The following is an 18,288-nucleotide window of genomic DNA, read 5'->3' as shown; positions in this document are numbered from 1 at the left end:
CTCCCATGGGGATCAAAAAATAACTGACCTTCCCCTGACTGTGGAGGGCAGTATCGGGAGCTGGCCAGAATCATCATTACTGCTGCTGGGTAATCCACAGAAGTGGAAAGAAGACAGAATGGTATGAGGTCATTGACAGCATTGGCCCAAAGTCTTAAGTGTCTAAACAAGCTCCTCTTAATCCAGAAGGACCATTACAAACCCAAAGACACTGAAGACTCTCTTTGAAGATATATAAATCGCAGCTATAAAGAACCACAAAGACCTCTCTTGGATATAACTGAAGTTGTAATTAATATCTTAATCCTTTTTGGGTATTTGTGGGATATAAAATAATTAGTGGGTTGACAGATCTAACGTAACAGCGAGTACAATTCAGGTTTTAACTTATACATTCATAAGGGTATTTAAAAGATCAAGAATATGGTAACATAAACTACTTAAAGTAGAAAAAAATACACTAGGACATAAAAACAGCACTTTATATAGCAGCTCCCAGATCTTGTACAAGTTATTCCAAATAATCATCTCAAAAGTGGACTAATGAAAAAAAGTCTCAAATATATATTATTTTCTGGATTAGGATGAAAGAATATGGTCTACTTTTTGTTTCCTTCATTTTAAATATTCAACCTCCTCAAAATATGGGTCTTACTTTATACCCATACAAGTCACCAAATAGCAATGAATCTACACTTTCTTCATGTCTAGCCTCTATAGCTCACTTCTTTTTGTTCCATGTCTAAATATGCCCGAGAGCATTTTTTTAAGTATTTGTGTAATATTTTAAAACTTTCACAGTCTCTATGGCTATTGTTTTTTATACTCCCAGTTGTAACACGGGTCACTGCATCTTCTCAAGAGGCATCTGAACTCTACCAACTTCCTTCACCACTTCTGTTTGACATGGGATAGATCCTTAGATAATAAAATTAGCAAGGGCAAAAAGACAACTCCTTAGTAAGGATGTAGGGCCTTGACCAGCTCCAGCTATATGCAATTAGAAGTGCCCAAGAGTCATGAATGGAATTCTAGGTGATAGAATCTTTTTTTTTGAATTTTATTTTATTTTTTATACAGCAGGTTCTTATTAGTTGTCTATTTTATACATATTAGTGTATGTATGTCCATCCCAATCTCTCCCAGTTCATCCCACCACCACCACCCCACACACTTTCCCCCCTTGGGGTCCATATGTTTGTTCTCTACATCTGTGTCTCTGTTTCTGCCTTGCAAACCCGTTCATCTGTACCATTTTTCTAGATTCTACATATACGTGTTAATATACAATATTTGTTTTTCTCTTTCTGACTTATTCACTAAGTCATAGAATCTGTGACTGTGACTGTGACGGTTACATAGTATTGAGAATACATCTGTGCTGATCCCTCATCTAACGCTCAAATCTCCTTTATAAGATTCAGCAGATCAACAAGCCATGCCATTTTCAGCCGTTTCATTTAAGGACATCAATAATGTCCATAGCTCGGCCTTAATTTCTGCCCCAAACTGCTTCCCTAAAGGTTCCAGTCTTAATCGTATTCTGTCCTCCAAGGCTGTACAGCACGTTTCAACTCTGTCGTATGACAGAGCTTTCTTATATTTTGAAGAAGCAATCATTTCGTGCCTCCCTCAAACCCCACTCCACCCCTTAATATAGGTCTTCATTTTTCTAAGGTAAACATCCCATTCCTTTAAACATCCCTTAGATTGGAACAACTCCCAATCTCCTTGCTGTTCTGATTCTTTCTACAATCTGCAAGTACTTGATTGAGGTGAGGCATAGCGAAATATTCTGGGCAGAATCTAACGAAGTCAATATCACCACCTTTCTTATTTGGATGCTGTGATGAGCAGAATAATGGGTTCCCAAAGGTGTCCATACCCTAACCCTAAATATAATCGCGTAATCTGTGAATGGGTTACCTTACATAGCAATATCCTGGATTATACAGGTTAGACCCCATCTAATCACATAAATCCTTAAAAGAAAAGTAGAGACTCTTTCCTGACAGTACTTGGAGAAAGAAATGTGACCACAGAAAAAGGGTCGGAGAGTCGCTGGTTTAAAAATGTAGGAAAGAGACCACACGCCAAGGATTGTGGGCAGCTTCTAGAGGATGGAAGAGGGAATAAAACAGATTCTCTCCAAGAGCCTCCAGGAAGGAGTGTTGCCCTACCAACACCTTGACTTTGGGGATTTCTGACCTCTCGAACTGCAGAATAGTAATCTGTGATGTTTTTAAGCCACTGACTTTGTGTTAATTTGTTACACTGTTACAGCAGCAACAGGAAACTAACAAGGATGCTGTTCTATAATTAATACAATATAAGATCAAATTAAGGGGGTTTTTGTTGGGGGGGCGGAGAATGCATCTTCAAGAAGTGCTTACTGAGAACTTGCCAGGATCCAGGCATTTTATCAGATACGCAGGGCCTGACCTTGAGGAGTTCATGAGCTAGTGAGAAAAAAGGATTCTTCAGAATGAGCTACCTAAGGTTGTAATGATAAGCTTCTGGCCGCCCCAGACACAGCCTCCTGCTCAGCCACACACCCCCTCCCAAGACGACTGAGGTTGTGGTTTTGCAGCTTTACTGTAGGTGACAATGCTGTTGTTTGCAGAGGAAGAGGAATCCTTTTAGGAAGGTTTTATTTATTTTATTTATATTGTAATGACTTGTAAAAATCTATGCATTAATACTAAATCTTTAACACACACACATTCACGAACACACACACAAATAACTGGATTTTTAAAATAAGTAGAAAGAGTGTAGGATCTGTTATTGCTACAGTTCATCTCAATTTTGGTTTCTCTGTCACAAACAAAAAATCGTCTTCTGGATGAGGTCTATCAACTAATATTTTTTCGCCATGTTTTGGTGTATCCAAAAAGGTATAAGCATCATTATCAAAATGTATATTTATCAAAGCAGCTACTAATGTAACCAATCTAATTGTTTCCAACCATTCGTTCCTGGGCATCCATTTGAGAAAGATACCATGGACTACTTCCGACATCATCAAACTGAACTCCTTTAGCTCAGTTATCCTCAGTGCTTCTCACAGTGCTTGACACACAAGGGGCACTAAGATAAAAAGAAAAATCCATTTGTATTAGGACTCTTGGCTGTGATAAAAATACGTAGCTTCCTGAGCTATCCAACTGGTAATCCATCAAGAAGAAATGGCTCTGATCTGGCCTGCTCTTTGTGAAACTTGGAGAAGTGGCTTTTAGCAGGGTCTGTGCTTCCTCTGTAGATAACCTCCCTATCAAACTACCACTGGCATTTTTCACAGAACTAGAACAAAAAATTTCACAATTTATATGGAAACACAAAAGACCCCGAATAGCCAAAGCAATCTTGAGAACGAAAAACGGAGCTGGAGGAATCAGGCTCCCTGACTTCAGACTATACTATAAAGCTACAGTAATCAAGACAGTATGGTACTGGCACAAAAACAGAAAGCTAGATCAATGGAACACGATAGAAAGCCCAGAGATAAACCCATGCACATACGGTCACCTTATCTTTGATAAAGGAGGCAGGAATGTACACTGGAGAAAGGACAGCCTCTTCAATAAGTGGTGCTGGGAAAACTGGACAGGTACATGTAAAAGTATGAGATTAGAACACTCCCTAACACCTTACACAAAATAAGCTCAAAATGGATTAAAGACCTAAATGTAAGGCCAGAAACTATCAAACTTTTAGAGGAAAACATAGGCAGAACACTCTATGACATAAATCACAGCAAGATCCTTTTTGACCCACCTCCTCAAGAAATGGAAATAAAAACAAAAATAAACAAATGGGACCTAATGAAACTTCAAAGCTTTTGCACAGCAAAGGAAACCATAAACAAGACCAAAAGACAACCCTCAGAATGGGAGAAAATATTTGCAAATGAAGCAACTGACAAAGGATTAATCTCCAAAATTTACAAGCAGCTCATGCAGCTCAATAACAAAAAAACAAACAACCCAATCCAAAAATGGGCAGAAGACCTAAATAGACATTTCTCCAAAGAAGATATACAGATTGCCAACAAGCACATGAAAGAATGCTCAACATCATTAATCATTAGAGAAATGCTAATCAAAACTACAATGAGATATCATCACACACCAGTCAGAATGGCCATCATCAAAAAATCTACAAACAATAAATGCTGGAGAGGGTGTGGAGAAAAGGGAACACTCTTGCACTGCTGGTGGGAATGTGAATTGGTACAGCCACTATGGAGAACAGTATGGAGGTTCCTTAAAAAACTACAAATAGAACTACCATATGACCCAGCAATCCCACTATTGGGCATATACCCTGAGAAAACCATAATTCAAAAGGAGTCATGCACCAAAATGTTCATTGCAGCTCTATTTACAATAGCCAGGAGATGGAAGCAACCTAAGTGTCCATCATCAGATGAATGGATAAAGAAGATGTGGCACATATATACAATGGAATATTACTCAGCCATAAAAAGAAACGAAACTGAGTTATTTGTAGTGAGGTGGATGGACCTAGAGTCTGTCATACAGAGTGAAGTAAGTCAGAAAGAGAAAGACAAATACCGTATGCTAACACATATATATGGAATCCAAGAAAAAAAAATGTCATGAAGAACCTAGGGGTAAGACGGGAATAAAGACACAGAACTACTAGAGAATGGACTTGAGGACACGGGGAGGGGGAAGGGTAAGTGTGACAAAGTGAGAGAGTGGTATGGACAGATATACACTACCAAATGTAAAACCGATAGCTAGTGGGAAGCAGCCGCATAGCACAGGGAGATCAGCTCGGTGTTTTGTGACTGCCTGGAGGGGTGGGATAGGTAGGGTGGGAGGGAGACACAAGAGTAAGGGGATATGGGGACATATGTATACGTATAGCTGATTCACTTTGTTATAAAGCAGAAACTAACACACCATTGTAAAGCAATTATACTCCAATAAAGATGTTAAAAAAAAAAAAGAATCCAGAGTAGACTCTTAATTAGAAATAAAATAGAACTATCTAGGGGTCAAAAAGTATCTTTCTTCTTTAGAAAACTGGACCATTTGTCTACCATTTGAAACTCCTAATTTACCATGATTCCTAAAATGTTCCCAACAATCATTCAGTATCTCTTCCCCAAGTTCTCTTGGCAGCTTAAAAAACTGTCTATACTCCAAGGTGATTGTTAAACAGCTGCTGTGTCCTCATGATCTCTTTACAAATTCAGAAGTTGGATCTTTTCCCTTTCAGCCTCTTTTCTAGACCAGGTGATGAGGGGAGGCAGACATACCTTAGCACCAACCTCAACTCACAGTAATCCTATAATAGAACAACTCCATTGCTACGGTACATGCCCACTCCTTTGGTGAATACTGAATCTGTTTTACGCTGATATGATTGTCACAGTGAATATGCCAGGGCACAAGCATAAGCATGGTGTCTCAGGTTCAATCCTGTGGGAGACCTTGATGGTCAGAAATGTAAATGAAGGTGAATGATAATAACTAATACTCATGAGCATCTACTGTGTGGCAGACACCATCCCAAGCATATTAGATACCTTGAGTACAAGTAAGTCTTCAGTAGGTAGAATATGAAATAATCCATGCCTTGGGTGGGAATTTCAGCATCTAAAGGTCTTCCTGGTAGGAGTTAAAGATGTTCCTGGTCACATGTAGAAGACCAGAGGTAAGCAAAGAGAGCCTGCATGGGGCCCCACTGCCAAAGGCAATTCACAATAATTTACAATAATTTGTTTATAACTTTCAGTCTGTCCTCTGGATCCCTGAGGCTGCACGAGAAGGCAACGTGGCTGACTGAGGACCACGAAATGACCCTCCAGGATCCGGTGAACCTGGGACAAGAATAGGAACTGCAGGGACCAGCTCTCATTCCCATGTTCTCCCTTGTTACTGGTATTTCAGAATGAGTATTTCATTGAATTAAGAAGAGGGGGACTTTCCTTTTACAGATGAATGATATTGGGCAAATGGTTCAACTCTCTGAGTCTCTGAGGTTTTTTTTTTTTCTTTTTTTTTTTATTGGAGTATAATTGCTTTACAATGGTGTGTTAGTTTCTGCTGCATAACAAAGTGAATCAGCTGTACATATACGTATATCCACATATCTCCTCCCTCTCGCATCTCCCTCCCTCCCACCGTCCCTAAGGATGGCACTCTTCGGAGACATTATGTCTGTTAACCTGTTCATTCTCACGACTCCCAGTGTACAAGCCAGGAGACCAAAGCACAGTGACATACGCCCCTGCCCAGGGTTGCCTAGGCGGGAGGTGGGGCTGGTACATGGTTAGCATTCACTGAGTGTTGTCTTAATGAATGAACAGGGAGCTATTTAAGACAGGTTTCTCTGAGTTTTTTTAATATGGAAAATGGGAACAACGCTTCCAAAGATGATTGGGGGTATCAAGTAAGAGGACGTGCATCAAAGGAGCTGCTGCATCACACACATTAGGCTTCTCTTCTATCCTGCCTTTAGCTGGGGATCATTCTTGATGAAAAAAAAATATTTTTAAAACGAAAATAAAACTCCCTATGCTAGCATCCCAGATCGGACTCAGGTTCATTTCAACAGGCTAACTTCTCACCAAGTGCTCCCAGCCCTCCTCACACCATACACACCATCCTCCCGCCTACATCACCAGCAGTTCCCCAAATCCTGCCTATTCTGCTCCCCTCGGATGAGAAGTCCCTTCTCTTCCTCCTATCTGATGAACTCTTCATTAATCCATTCCACAAACATTCACCATTATGCTACCGTGTGCAATATGTTCTTCTAAGTGTTGAGTTACCATCAGCACTCTCCAAGGAGACCGTATTATACAACCTATACCACTTTCCCATATATTTAACTACACTCCTGCTCTTCTAGACAGTTTTGAATTCCTGTGTCTTGAAAAAAACGGGGTCAAGAAATTTTGTTCAATGAATAAATTAATAATGAATGAAATGTCCCATGGACAATCTGCCCCATTATCCTTCAAGATGTTACTGGGGACACTGGTCCCAACATCTACAGTGTCTCATTATGAAGACCAGGAGGAAATTTCTGGATGCTAAAAAAATGTTGTGTTTCCACAGAGCACTACTGTTATTTTTCATCTTAGAGACACTATACTTGATTCATTTGACAAATGCGTATCACTTGCCTGTTCTAAGACAGAGTGCTGTGTCCTAGAACCGTGACAGTGAATAAAATGTGCTTTCTACCCTCGACGAGCTTAATTCTCATGGCACTGAGAGTACTTTTCTTCGTTTTGGTACCTGGAAAGCTGGGAGGCAAATGTGCAAAAGGTGATGTCCCAGCTTCCTGCTTCCCTCCCCTACCCCGACTTCCTTAGTTTCCTTTCTGTGTGCCCCTGACTTTCTCTCTCTCTCACACATATTTTTAACCTATTATTTTGTATGTGTTTATGTAAGCAGCTTCAAATACTTTTGAGAACAACATAAAGACTAATCAGTGAAGCAAACAAACATAGACACTTTGTGAAATCAGATATGAGAAGTCACCATGTATTGGTTGCGTTTTTCCATTCTGAAAAGATCCTTGAATTCTCTGTTCATCCCTGCCTTTTTTCCTGTCATTCTGATTATTTCTACTGTCATAATTTCACTTGGCAATCCTCCTGACTTCCTGGAAATAGCATCCCCTTTAGAGTCTCTTGTCATTGAGAGAAATTATGGCAAAAATGTTTTTAATTTTTCAATCGAAAAAATTTTTAGTCAACCTTTTAAAATCTTGAGGATTCAAAGATCATTAGCATTCCAAGGTGGTGTGGTAAATTTTTTTTTAACAAATTAAATAAAACTTGACAACCAAAGGCTAGATGACCATAGACAATGGAAGGCTTTGCCTATTTTGATTAAATGTGTTTTTATTTAGTTAACTGTGTTTTTTTTATCGGTAAATACATTAAAACTTAGCAGAAATCCCAAGCCATGCTTAATTTGTGAGTGATAAGGAGCAAAATATTTTTTTCTAAGGTCATAATTTCTAATCCTGATATTGTAATAGTCTTAATTATCTCAAAATATCTAATGAAACTATCTAAACATTCTCCAAAAAAATTAATTTTGGTTCACTTTAGTTTTAAAAAAATACAAGAATGGCTCAACATCCAAAAGTGCTGAACAAATGTGTAAACAAATATACAAATCAAACTTTCAGAAAACTGGAGTGGTTTTTCTGGAGATTTTCAGGAAGATTCTTTTTTGTCTTGGAATAATATATTGCAGAACCACAATACTTTTCTGCCATTCCAACATCCAAAATTTCTGAAAAACAAAAGCTTTTGGCAAAGCAAACCTGATTGGCATGAGGGTGCACATAAGCTATAGTGTGAATTCTTATATATTTGACTTCACAAGCATGAATGTGTTTGATTACAGGGCTCGCCAGATTCCACGGGGGGTGTTAAGTGATGTACAGTATATGCATGTTGCTACTTTTTCAAAAATCCTCAAAATTCTAAGTTCTTAATACACCTGGCCCTCAAGGTTACATATAAGGTTACATAAAAGGCCCTCAAGGTTACACATAAGGGATTGTGGTCCCACAGTCCTAAACACAAGACAATAGACTAAATGATGACCCTAAAATTAATTGTTTTCCCTTTTATCACTATTGAAACAGATTTTTCCTGCCCATGAACCATTACTATATGTCTCTGTCACTCTAATGACCTTTGTAAATCTCTGTCTTGTGTTACGGTTCTTGGTTCTTGTGTGTCACCCTCCCTGCTACCTCCCCCATCCAGCAATATGACAATAGGACCACAATCTGTAATTTTAAGAGATTATTTTCACAAGCCTTCTCATCTTACACAGAGTACAGGAACAACAAATAAACTCTATGGGGGTGATAAGAGGTTCTGTTTTTGTTTACTGCTACATCCCTAACACCTAGCACAATGCCTTATGTAGGTGCTCAGTAAAAACTTAGCTGACCAAGTATCAATCTTACTGAGTTGAATTAAATTGGGTTGAACATTGCCATCTGCTGGCCACAGTAAAAAATTGCATTCCGTGGTACACTATGGTCCACTGGGATTTTTATATAATGCAAATATTGTAGAGCAAGGATTTGCTATTGGGATTTTTATATCACACAAATACTGTAGTGCAAGGATTTGCTATTTTCACAGGATTTGATGCTGAACATCCTTAACTAAGATGGTGCCATCAAAGTACCAAGGCCCTGATAAATAGCTTATGCTGAACACAACTGTATCAGGATCCACAGGCTCATTCACTTCATTAATGTGGGCAATTTACGCTCCACTAAATTGAGAGCTACTTACACAAGTAACTCACACAAAGGGAATTATATTACAAAAATATCTCTCACGTTGAAAAAGGGTCCGATGCCTAGCTCCAAGTTCAATTCCCATAAAGAACTCTTAGTGCACTTAAGTGCACTAACTCTTGAAAGGTGCAAAAAACTTGGAACTTACTTTTTTAAAAACCTTCCTTCAATTGCAATCAACACACAAAAAAAACATCTCAGAGAAAAAACTGAGGAGCAAAGGGGAAATTTTCTGATACATGAAAATAGAAATGAAAATTATGTAACCTATAGGAATGTATTATATAAACAAATACACATTTAACGATTATAATTTTGATTTAATTTACTCATCCCTTTGTCTTGTTGTATTTCTTTCTGAGGGTACACGTATATTCCATACACCAGAAGCCTTGTGAATGAAAAGGTTCCCCTCTCTGTTCTCTTGGTTGTCAAAGTGCTTTGCATGAATCTTGCACGCATGACTTGTCTTAATCTAGAGAAAGATATTTTTATTTATCCTTGGCTCTGGGGATGTTGCCTTCCCCTTAAATACCTTTGCCACTGGGTCTTTCTTTATTTGTAAAGATGAAGATGGACTTTTACATTTCTATTCCTAAGACTTTTCCAAGAAGGGATTTGTGAAAAGCTCAAATGAGCCCCAGGTCTGTGAGCCAGCTCAGGTCGACCCCAAAGGAAAGACAATCCAATTCATGAGAGAGTGTGGGAGGCAGGGAGAGACACACCCGTGTGACCTTAGTGCCCCCTAAGGGTCTCCTCAGGGGGTGGGGGAAGTAGCTGGTGTTGCATTGGTGTGAAATTACAGTCAGAATGCAGGCAGAAGGGTCTGATTGCTGCAGGTGCTACAGACTTCTGTTCATGTCCTGCTCAGCCAAGTCCCTTAAGTTCTATTTAATTTAATTACACGTGTGGTAAGGGGTTCAGGGAGGGCTTATCAGCGTACTCAAATAGCACAAAAGCTAAATAACAAAAAAGACAACAGCGACAAAATAATCACACCCAGCACATACGGAGCACTCACTTTGTCCTGAGCATTAGTCTAAGAGCTTTGGGCTTATTAAGCCATTTACCCTTCACAATAACCCACTGTGATAAGTGCTGTGGTTTCCCCCGTTTCATCATCGAGAAAATCAAGGCAACTCTGAATCTCTCTATGGCAGAGTTCGTTATTACGGACTGATTTGTTACTCTTCCCCAAATTCATCTGTTGAATCCCTGACCACCAAGGTGACTATATTTGGAATTAGCACCCATGAGGAGGTAATTCTGGTTAAATGAGGTTGTAAGGGTGAGGCCTTAATGTGTCACCCCAGAACACGGAGATAAAGTCAAGAGGTAGATGCTCTAGGCAGATCTCAGTTCAGCATCAGTTGTCAAAGAAATACTACAATGTGAAAAAAGCAATAAGGCTTCCATTTCCATCTTGGAGTTTAGAGAACTGGGAAGAGCATTCTGCCACCTTCTCCGCAAGTAAAAGGTGAGACAAACTTCAAATGAATGACTTTTCTTGAACCCGTGGGAGACTCAAGGTCTCAGGTAAACAATCAACCAACTTGTCTTTCTAAGGAAAACTTGTCTTTCTTCTGTAAGAAGAAAAGGGACCCAAGCTTTGGGGAAATGCAGAATGGCAAGCATGTAAGTTCCTAAGAATATTCAGCTAAAAAGTTCTAATGATTTGCATTTCTCTAATAATTACCTCTGTTCTCATGTGCCTCTTGGCCATCTGTATGGCTTCCTTGGTGAAATGTCTATTTAGGTCTTCTGCCCATTTTTTAACTGGATTGTTTGTTTTTTTGATATTGAGCTCCATGAGCTGTTTGTATATTTTGGAGATTCATCCTTTGTCTGTTGTTTCATTTGCAAATATTTTCTCCCATTATGAGGGTTGTCTTTTTGTCTTGTTTATGGTTTCCTTTGCTGTGCAAAGGCTTTTAAGTTTAATTAAGTCCCATTTTGGAATATTACTCAGCCATAAAAAGAAATGAAATTGAGTTATTTGTAGTGAGGTGGATGGACCTAGAGTCTGCCACACAGAGTGAAGTAAGTCAGAAAGAGAAAAACAAATACCGTATGCTAACGCATATAAATGGAATCTAAAAAAAAAATGGTACTGATGAACCTAGTTGCAGGGGAGGAATAAAGAGGTAGACATAGAGAATGGACTTGAGGACACGGGGTGGGAGGGCGAAGCTGGGGCGAAGTGAGAGCAGCATCAACATATATACACTACTGAATGTACAATAGTTGGCTGGTGGGAAGCAGCTGCATAGCACAGGGAAATCAGCTCGGTGCTTTGCGATGACCTAGAGGGGTGGGATAGGGAGGACGGGAGGGAGACGCAAGAGGGAGGGGATATGGGGACATGTGTATACATATGGCTGATTTGCTTTGCTGTGTAACAGAAACTAACACGGTATTATGAAGCAGTTATACTCCAATAAAGATCTATTAAAAAAAAAAGGTCTAATGAATCAATACAGGCCAAGTGTGGCCAGCATGAAGACCCTGAAGGTCCCATTAAAGGAGGATTTGATCAGCTTACTTTTTCTCAACAATCCTTGAGATCCTTTCCCATCTTGGTATTGACTGGGAGAGCAGAAAAGCAGCCACTGCCAAACCACTGACCTCTCTCCCCTATGGAACAAAAGCCTTAATCTGCATGGGGAAGAGCAACAAAATTGTCACATTAGGGCACTGGTGGAAACCCTCTGTAGCTGAGTAAGACAAGCGGTTAATAAAACAAGAAAGAAAGGGATAGAGAAAGAAAGGAAGGAAAGAAGGGAGGGAGGAGGAACTTTCTCCCCCTGAGAGAGAAGCAGGAATATGCACAGAGCATGCAGAATAGTAGTGAAACGACTCTGTATGAATCCATAATGGTGGATACAGATCCTGATACATTTGTCCAAACCCATAGACTATATAACACCAAGAGTGAACCCTTAAGTAAACGATGGACTCTGGGGGATAACTACCAGTCAGTGTAGGTTCACTGACTATAACAAACGTACCATCGTGGTGCAGGATGCTGATATCAGGGAGGCTGTGTTTGTGTGTGTGGATACAGAGAATATATGGGAACCCTCTGTATTTCATGCTCAATTTTTCTGTGAACCTTAAACTGTTCTAAATAATAAAGTCTACTAAAAAGAAAACAACCAAAAAAACACCTCTGTCCCTAAGAGAGGAACTGGAATATGTGATGCCAGGCCCAGCACTACAGCTGAAAGAGGAATGGGAGCACTTGTGAAGGCTACACCCCCAAGACTTAGGTTCACAGTGCCCGTCTAAGACACAGCCTGGCTGAGACACAGTTATCAGAGAATGCTCCCCACCCCTGCCAGCCACCAACATGCCAGCATGGGTCAAGTACAAAAAACAATGGAATACACCTAGAACTGTAACAGAAAGACTGTCTCAGAGGACAGCGCAGAGGGAGGACCCAAAGCAAAGACAGGAGCAGATGTAATGAAAAATGCTCCAGCAAACCAGCCCACACCTTAAACGTAAGGTAGCACTAGAGCAGTGTTTCTTACCTCCGGCACTACGGGCATTAGGTACTGGATAATTCTGTTGTGGAGGGTGGGGTGCTGCCCTGTGAGCTGTAGGATATTCAGCAGTATCTCTAGTCTCTATTCACTAGACGCCAGTAGCACACCCCAAATTCATAGATGTCCCAGGCAGCGCCAAATGTCCCCAGGAGGCAAAATCACCCTAGTTGAGAAACATTGCGCTAGAGAAAGGTCAAGCGTATGGTGTATGGAGGGCAACCACGGCAACAACAAACTACAATCTCAGACCACTCTCGACCAGATTAACACACACTCTCACACTGAAGGACTGGCAGGAGGAAAAGAGTATGTATATATATATGTAATAGTATAATTTCACTATTACTGTCCTATACAACGTGCCAAGCTTTCCACAAAATATTACAGGAACGTGAAAAGCAAGAAAAACCAGTCTGAGTTCTACTTCCAGAATGACAGCCAGGGCCGTTCCACGGATCCATTCCCCAGTGAAACTAGTATAACTCGTGAAATCTATTTAAAACATCTGACCATTTAAAGTCTAAGAACATTGTCCTAAAAGCAAAGAGCAAATGAAGAAACATTCATTCAAAAAAATCTACTTAAATTTTGACAAGAACAGCAAGAGTCCTTGACATTTTAGCCATGGCCCACTCCCTCCTTATCTCACAAAATTTACAAAAAATAGTAATTCACAATAGACTACAGGCCTAAATGTAAGAGCTAAAACTATATAAGTCTTAGTAGAAAACACGGGTATAAATATTCATCACCATTAATTAGGCAATGATTTCTTATATGTCACAACAAAAGCACAAGCAATACAAAAATTAGATAAACTGGACATTATCAAAATAAACTTTTGTTCATTAATGGACACTATCAAGTGAGTGAAAAAATAACCCTCAGACTGGGAGAAATATTTGCAAAGTATATATGTGATAAAGGACTCGTATCTAGAATATATAAAGAACTCTTACAACTCAATAATAAAAAGACAAACAACCAGTTTAGAAATGGGCAAAGTGTCTGAACAGACGTTTCTTCAAAGAAGATATGCAAATGACTCATAAGCACGTGAAAAGATGCTCAATATTATTGCCCATCAGGGAAATGTAAATCCACAATCATTAGATAATAAGCATTGATGCAGATGTGGAGAAATTAGAACACTCATATATTGCCGGTAGGAATACAAAATGGTGCAGGCACTTTAGAAAACAGTTTGACAGTTCCTCCAAGTTTAAACGTAAAGTTACCAAATGACCTAGAAGCTCCACTGTGAGAGAAATGAAAACATATATCTACACAAAAACTTGTACACAAATGTTCATAGCAGCATTATTCATAATATCCAAAAATTGGAAGCAACCCAAATGTCCATCAACTAATGAAGGAATAGATAATATGTGGTATAACCATACAATGAATGTTATTTAGCATCCATGCTACCATATGGATGAACTATGAAATCATTATACAAAGAGAAAAAAAAAGTCACAAAGGAACACATATTATATAATTCCATGCATTCTGAAATATCCAGAATAAGCAAATATAGAGTCAGAAAGTACATCAGTGGTTACCTAAGCTTTGGAGGGTTGGGGGTTTGGAGGGTTATGCTTAAGATGTGCCGGTTTTCTTTTTGGAGTGATTAAGATATTTGAAAATTGATTTTTGTGATGGATGCACAATTCTGTAAATATTTTAAAAGTTATTGAATTACACATGTTAAATAGGTTGATTGTGTAGTATGTGAATTATATCTCAGTAATGTTGTTTTTAAAAAAGAAAGAAAAAACACAGTCTGAAGAGACAAAGAAATCATCATAACCAAACCCTGATATGACACAGATGTTGAAATTATCACACAATGAAATTAAAATAATTATGATAAATGCATTAAGATTATGTTGGAAAAGGTAGACAATATTTAAGACCACGTAGGCATCTTCAGCAGAGAGATGTAAACTGTAAGAAAAAATCAAATGCAAGTTCTAGATATCAAAATGCAATAATAGAGATGGTGATTGTCTTTGACAATTTCACCAGCAGACTAAACACAGACAAGGGAAGAATCAGTGAACTTGAAGACAGATCCATAGAAATTATCCCAGCTGAAATATGAAAAGAAAAAAAGAGTGAAAGAAAAACATAAACAGAACACATCACTCAAGGTCTAATGGGTAACAGCATTAGGTCATGCTACTTCATCACTGGAGTCCCAGAAGTACAAGACAGAAAATGGGGCAGAGAAATATCTGAAGAAATATGGCTGAAAATGTTCCTAAATTAGAAACACAGCAAATAACAGATCAAAGAAACTCAGAGAGTATAAAGCAGGATTAATACCAAAATAGAAAAAACACACAAGGAGGCCTATCGTATTCAAACTGCTGAATATCAAAGAAAAAGATAAAATCTTAGAGGCAGCTAGAGGAAAAAAAACAAATTACCTACAGAAGAATACAGCAGACGTATCATCAGATAATATACAAGGATGAAAACAATAGAGTGAAATCTTTTAAGGAATGAATGAAGAAAAAACCCGCATCTCACTCTAGAATTCTAGACCTTTTAAAAGTAAAGGAAAAAACAAGCCTAGTCATACAATAAAGACAGGGGGAATTCACTGCCAGCACATAAGATAAGAAATGTTAAAGGAAGTTCTTCAGGAAGAAGGAATGTGATATAGATCAGAAACTTGGTTCTAAACAAAAAGTAAAATTGCTCTTCTTCTAGTTTCCTACAGTGGAATCCTGGATTATTGATTTTAGATCTTTTTTTTCTAACATATGCATTCAATGCTATAAATTTCCAAGTGCACATTTGTTGCATCTGCCAACTTTGATAAGTTGTATTTTCACTTTCATTAAGTTGGAAATATTTTTTTCAAATTTATCTTGAGAGTGTATCTTTGACTATGTGTTATTTAGAACTGTGTTGTTAATCTCCAGATATTTCTGAGTGTTTCAGCTACTTTTCTGTTATCTAGTTTAACTCCACTGGGATCTAGTTCTAGTACATTTTTTTGTAGATTCCTTAGTGTTTTCTACATAGATGACCATGTGGTTTATGAATAGGGACCATTTTATATCTTTCTATCAAATACAGATGTCTTTTATACCTTGTGCTTGCCTACTGCATTCAGCTGGGAAACTGATGAAACTCACTGGGAAGCCACCAGAGGGGTGCCTATGGAAATGGCCAGGAAGTTACCTGCTGGGGCACCTGGGAGGTTCCCCTGGAAACCAGCTGGGATGCCCACTGAACTTGCCGCCTGTATGGGTGCCACTGAACCTTACTGGGGGTTAAGGAACACTAAGTGTCTCACATTCTCATGGCAGCCACACAAAGCACATTAGTCTGAAAGAGAAGCTCCTTCCCCATGCAGTGTCCCTCAGCACGGTCTATTGCCAGAGTTTAACATCATGCCACCTAGCAAAGGAGATATGTTTACAGGGTCCAGCTCCAGGATCCCACAGCAGGGCAATAATGCGTGTATTTGAAGCTAAGAGCAATAAACTGAAAACTGGCACAATCCATTTTTCTGTACTCAGCTTCCAAATGCATCCTTCTGTTCACATTTCAATTTTCATAAAACAATTCTATTTTTCCACCTAACAAAAGAAAAAAAGTCTCAACAGTCGTTGCACCCATTCTGGCTCTATACATTACTCAATTACTCCTCAAATTCAGTCAGTCTTACTACATTTTCTGTTACCTAAAGACTAAATTGTCAAGTTAGGCTCCAACTGCTTGTATGTAAAATTACACTTGGAAGAAGACAGAAGAAGATTAGCATACGCAAACACCCACATGTATAACAGAGAGAAAATATGTAAAGCTTCTACAAGCTTCCTCACTTCTGTACTGGGCCCGGGCCCAAGGTCCTAGCTGATATCTATGGCTTCCTTCTTTTGCTACCTATTTCTTTTTTTTTTTTTTTTTTTTTTTGGCCAAGGTTCTTTATCTAGAGAAAACTTTTCTAGAGATTTCAGAAACAGTAGTAATGTTAATGACCTAATTCAAATTGACAACAGCAGGACAATTAACATAAAATTTCATATCTATAAATGAAGCTTGAAATTAAGTGTCCCTTAATCAACTTATTCCTGGAAACAGCTATTATAGGAATAACAAGAGACACTGATTCCAAAACTGAGATTTGTTTTCTTTTTTTTTCCTACTTATTTCTTCCTTCACTTGCCCTCAGCCTAAACATAAGCTGGTCAGGGGTCTTTACCTCATACAAGGATGAAACTCTACCTTTGCGAGTTCAGGAACTGATTCTTCCAGAGTTCTATCTTTTTTTGTTTCTATGTTTCTGGAATTTGCCACATAAAGTCCTTCCTCACTCCACTGTACGTCACCCAATTTCTCCTCGCTAACCAGGCCCCATCACTCCAGCCAGGAGAGGTACCCCTTTTGCTTCCTGACGGGTTGGTGGCATCTGGAGGCCCAAACGTCCATGTAACAGTCTCCTCTCCTCTCAGTAGAACCTTTGTTACGCCCCTGGTGGAAGCCCTACACTCTTGCGATGGAAAACCTCAAAACCAGGCGGCTCCAACTTGCCAAAAGGACAGCGAATGTTCCAGATTCTGGGGCCGTCGCGGGCCCCAGAGAAAGCGCTCGCGGCTTTTGTGGAACCCTCACAGCTCCAGGAGCCTGGTCCACACTACGCCCTCCCGTGTTTCAAGGGGGCAAACTGAAACCGGGAGGGGCCAAAGGAACTTTCTACAGGTCAGTCACAGCCAACTAGGGCCCTCGGTCTGCGCATCTTCCCACCGAAGCCGGCGCTACCACCTAGGCCCACCCCTACCACTCCTCAGGTGAAGCTCATCATCTCAATTACCTCTCAATTACCTCCAGTCCTCCAATAGCATGGGCGGCGGGCTCCCCAGGATACGCAGAGCTTCATCATCACCGTCACAAAACCAGCGCGTCGTGCACACACGTCCTCTCCCCGGGCGGGACGCGAACCAGCGGTAACCCGTGCAGACTCCCCCGCCGCGCCTGCTTAGGAAGCACAGCCCAAGAAGGGCCGCCCGCGGCGTTCAGCTCTGCGCAGGCGCAGCCGCTCGCTTCCGCCTAGGGGCGGGGCCAGCGCCGCGGGCCTGTCACGTGAGCGCAACCCCCGGCGCGTGTTCGCCTAAGGAACGCTGGGGCTGAGGCGGCAGGGCTCCGGACCGGAACCTGGCCTCGGCGACACCGTGGCCGCGGCAGAAACCCAGGACAGGGACCCAGGCGGGGGCTCCCGGCCCCGGTACCGTCGGAGCCCGCCGCTTCCTGCTTTGTCTCTACCTGGTGGGATTCCTGGTGAGTGCGTGCGGGGCTGGGCGCGAAGTGCCGGCTGCGTCCGCGACCTGTAACCCGATCAAGGCTGCTTTTCCTTGCAGCGGTCTGCCTGGTGATGCCTCCCTACCTCTCAGTCCCGCTC

The 18,288-nt window shown here is 40.3% G+C and overlaps 1 protein-coding gene across 10 annotated transcripts in view; it reads right to left on the bottom strand.

Moving 5' to 3' along the window:
• TMEM182 (transmembrane protein 182) overlaps positions 1-17,909 on the bottom strand; it is a 298,426-nt gene extending 280,517 nt beyond the window's left edge. For 6 of the 10 annotated variants that reach the window (XM_082642687.1, XM_082642689.1, XM_082642688.1 and 3 more), the window contains exon 1: positions 17,704-17,909. The gene's annotated coding sequence lies outside the window, so the exon portion shown is untranslated. The remainder of the gene's footprint in view (positions 1-17,703) is intronic. The other 4 variants (XM_082642683.1, XM_082642685.1, XM_082642682.1 and 1 more) reach the window with 4 other exon arrangements.
• Positions 17,910-18,288: the final 379 nt, after the last annotated feature.

The sequence above is a fragment of the Mesoplodon mirus genome (genome assembly GCF_964341445.2).
Source record: "Mesoplodon mirus genome assembly, chromosome: 14".
NCBI lineage: Eukaryota > Metazoa > Chordata > Mammalia > Artiodactyla > Ziphiidae > Mesoplodon > Mesoplodon mirus.
The sequence above is the reverse complement of the archived record's forward strand: the minus strand, read 5'-3'. Positions and strand labels throughout refer to the sequence as shown.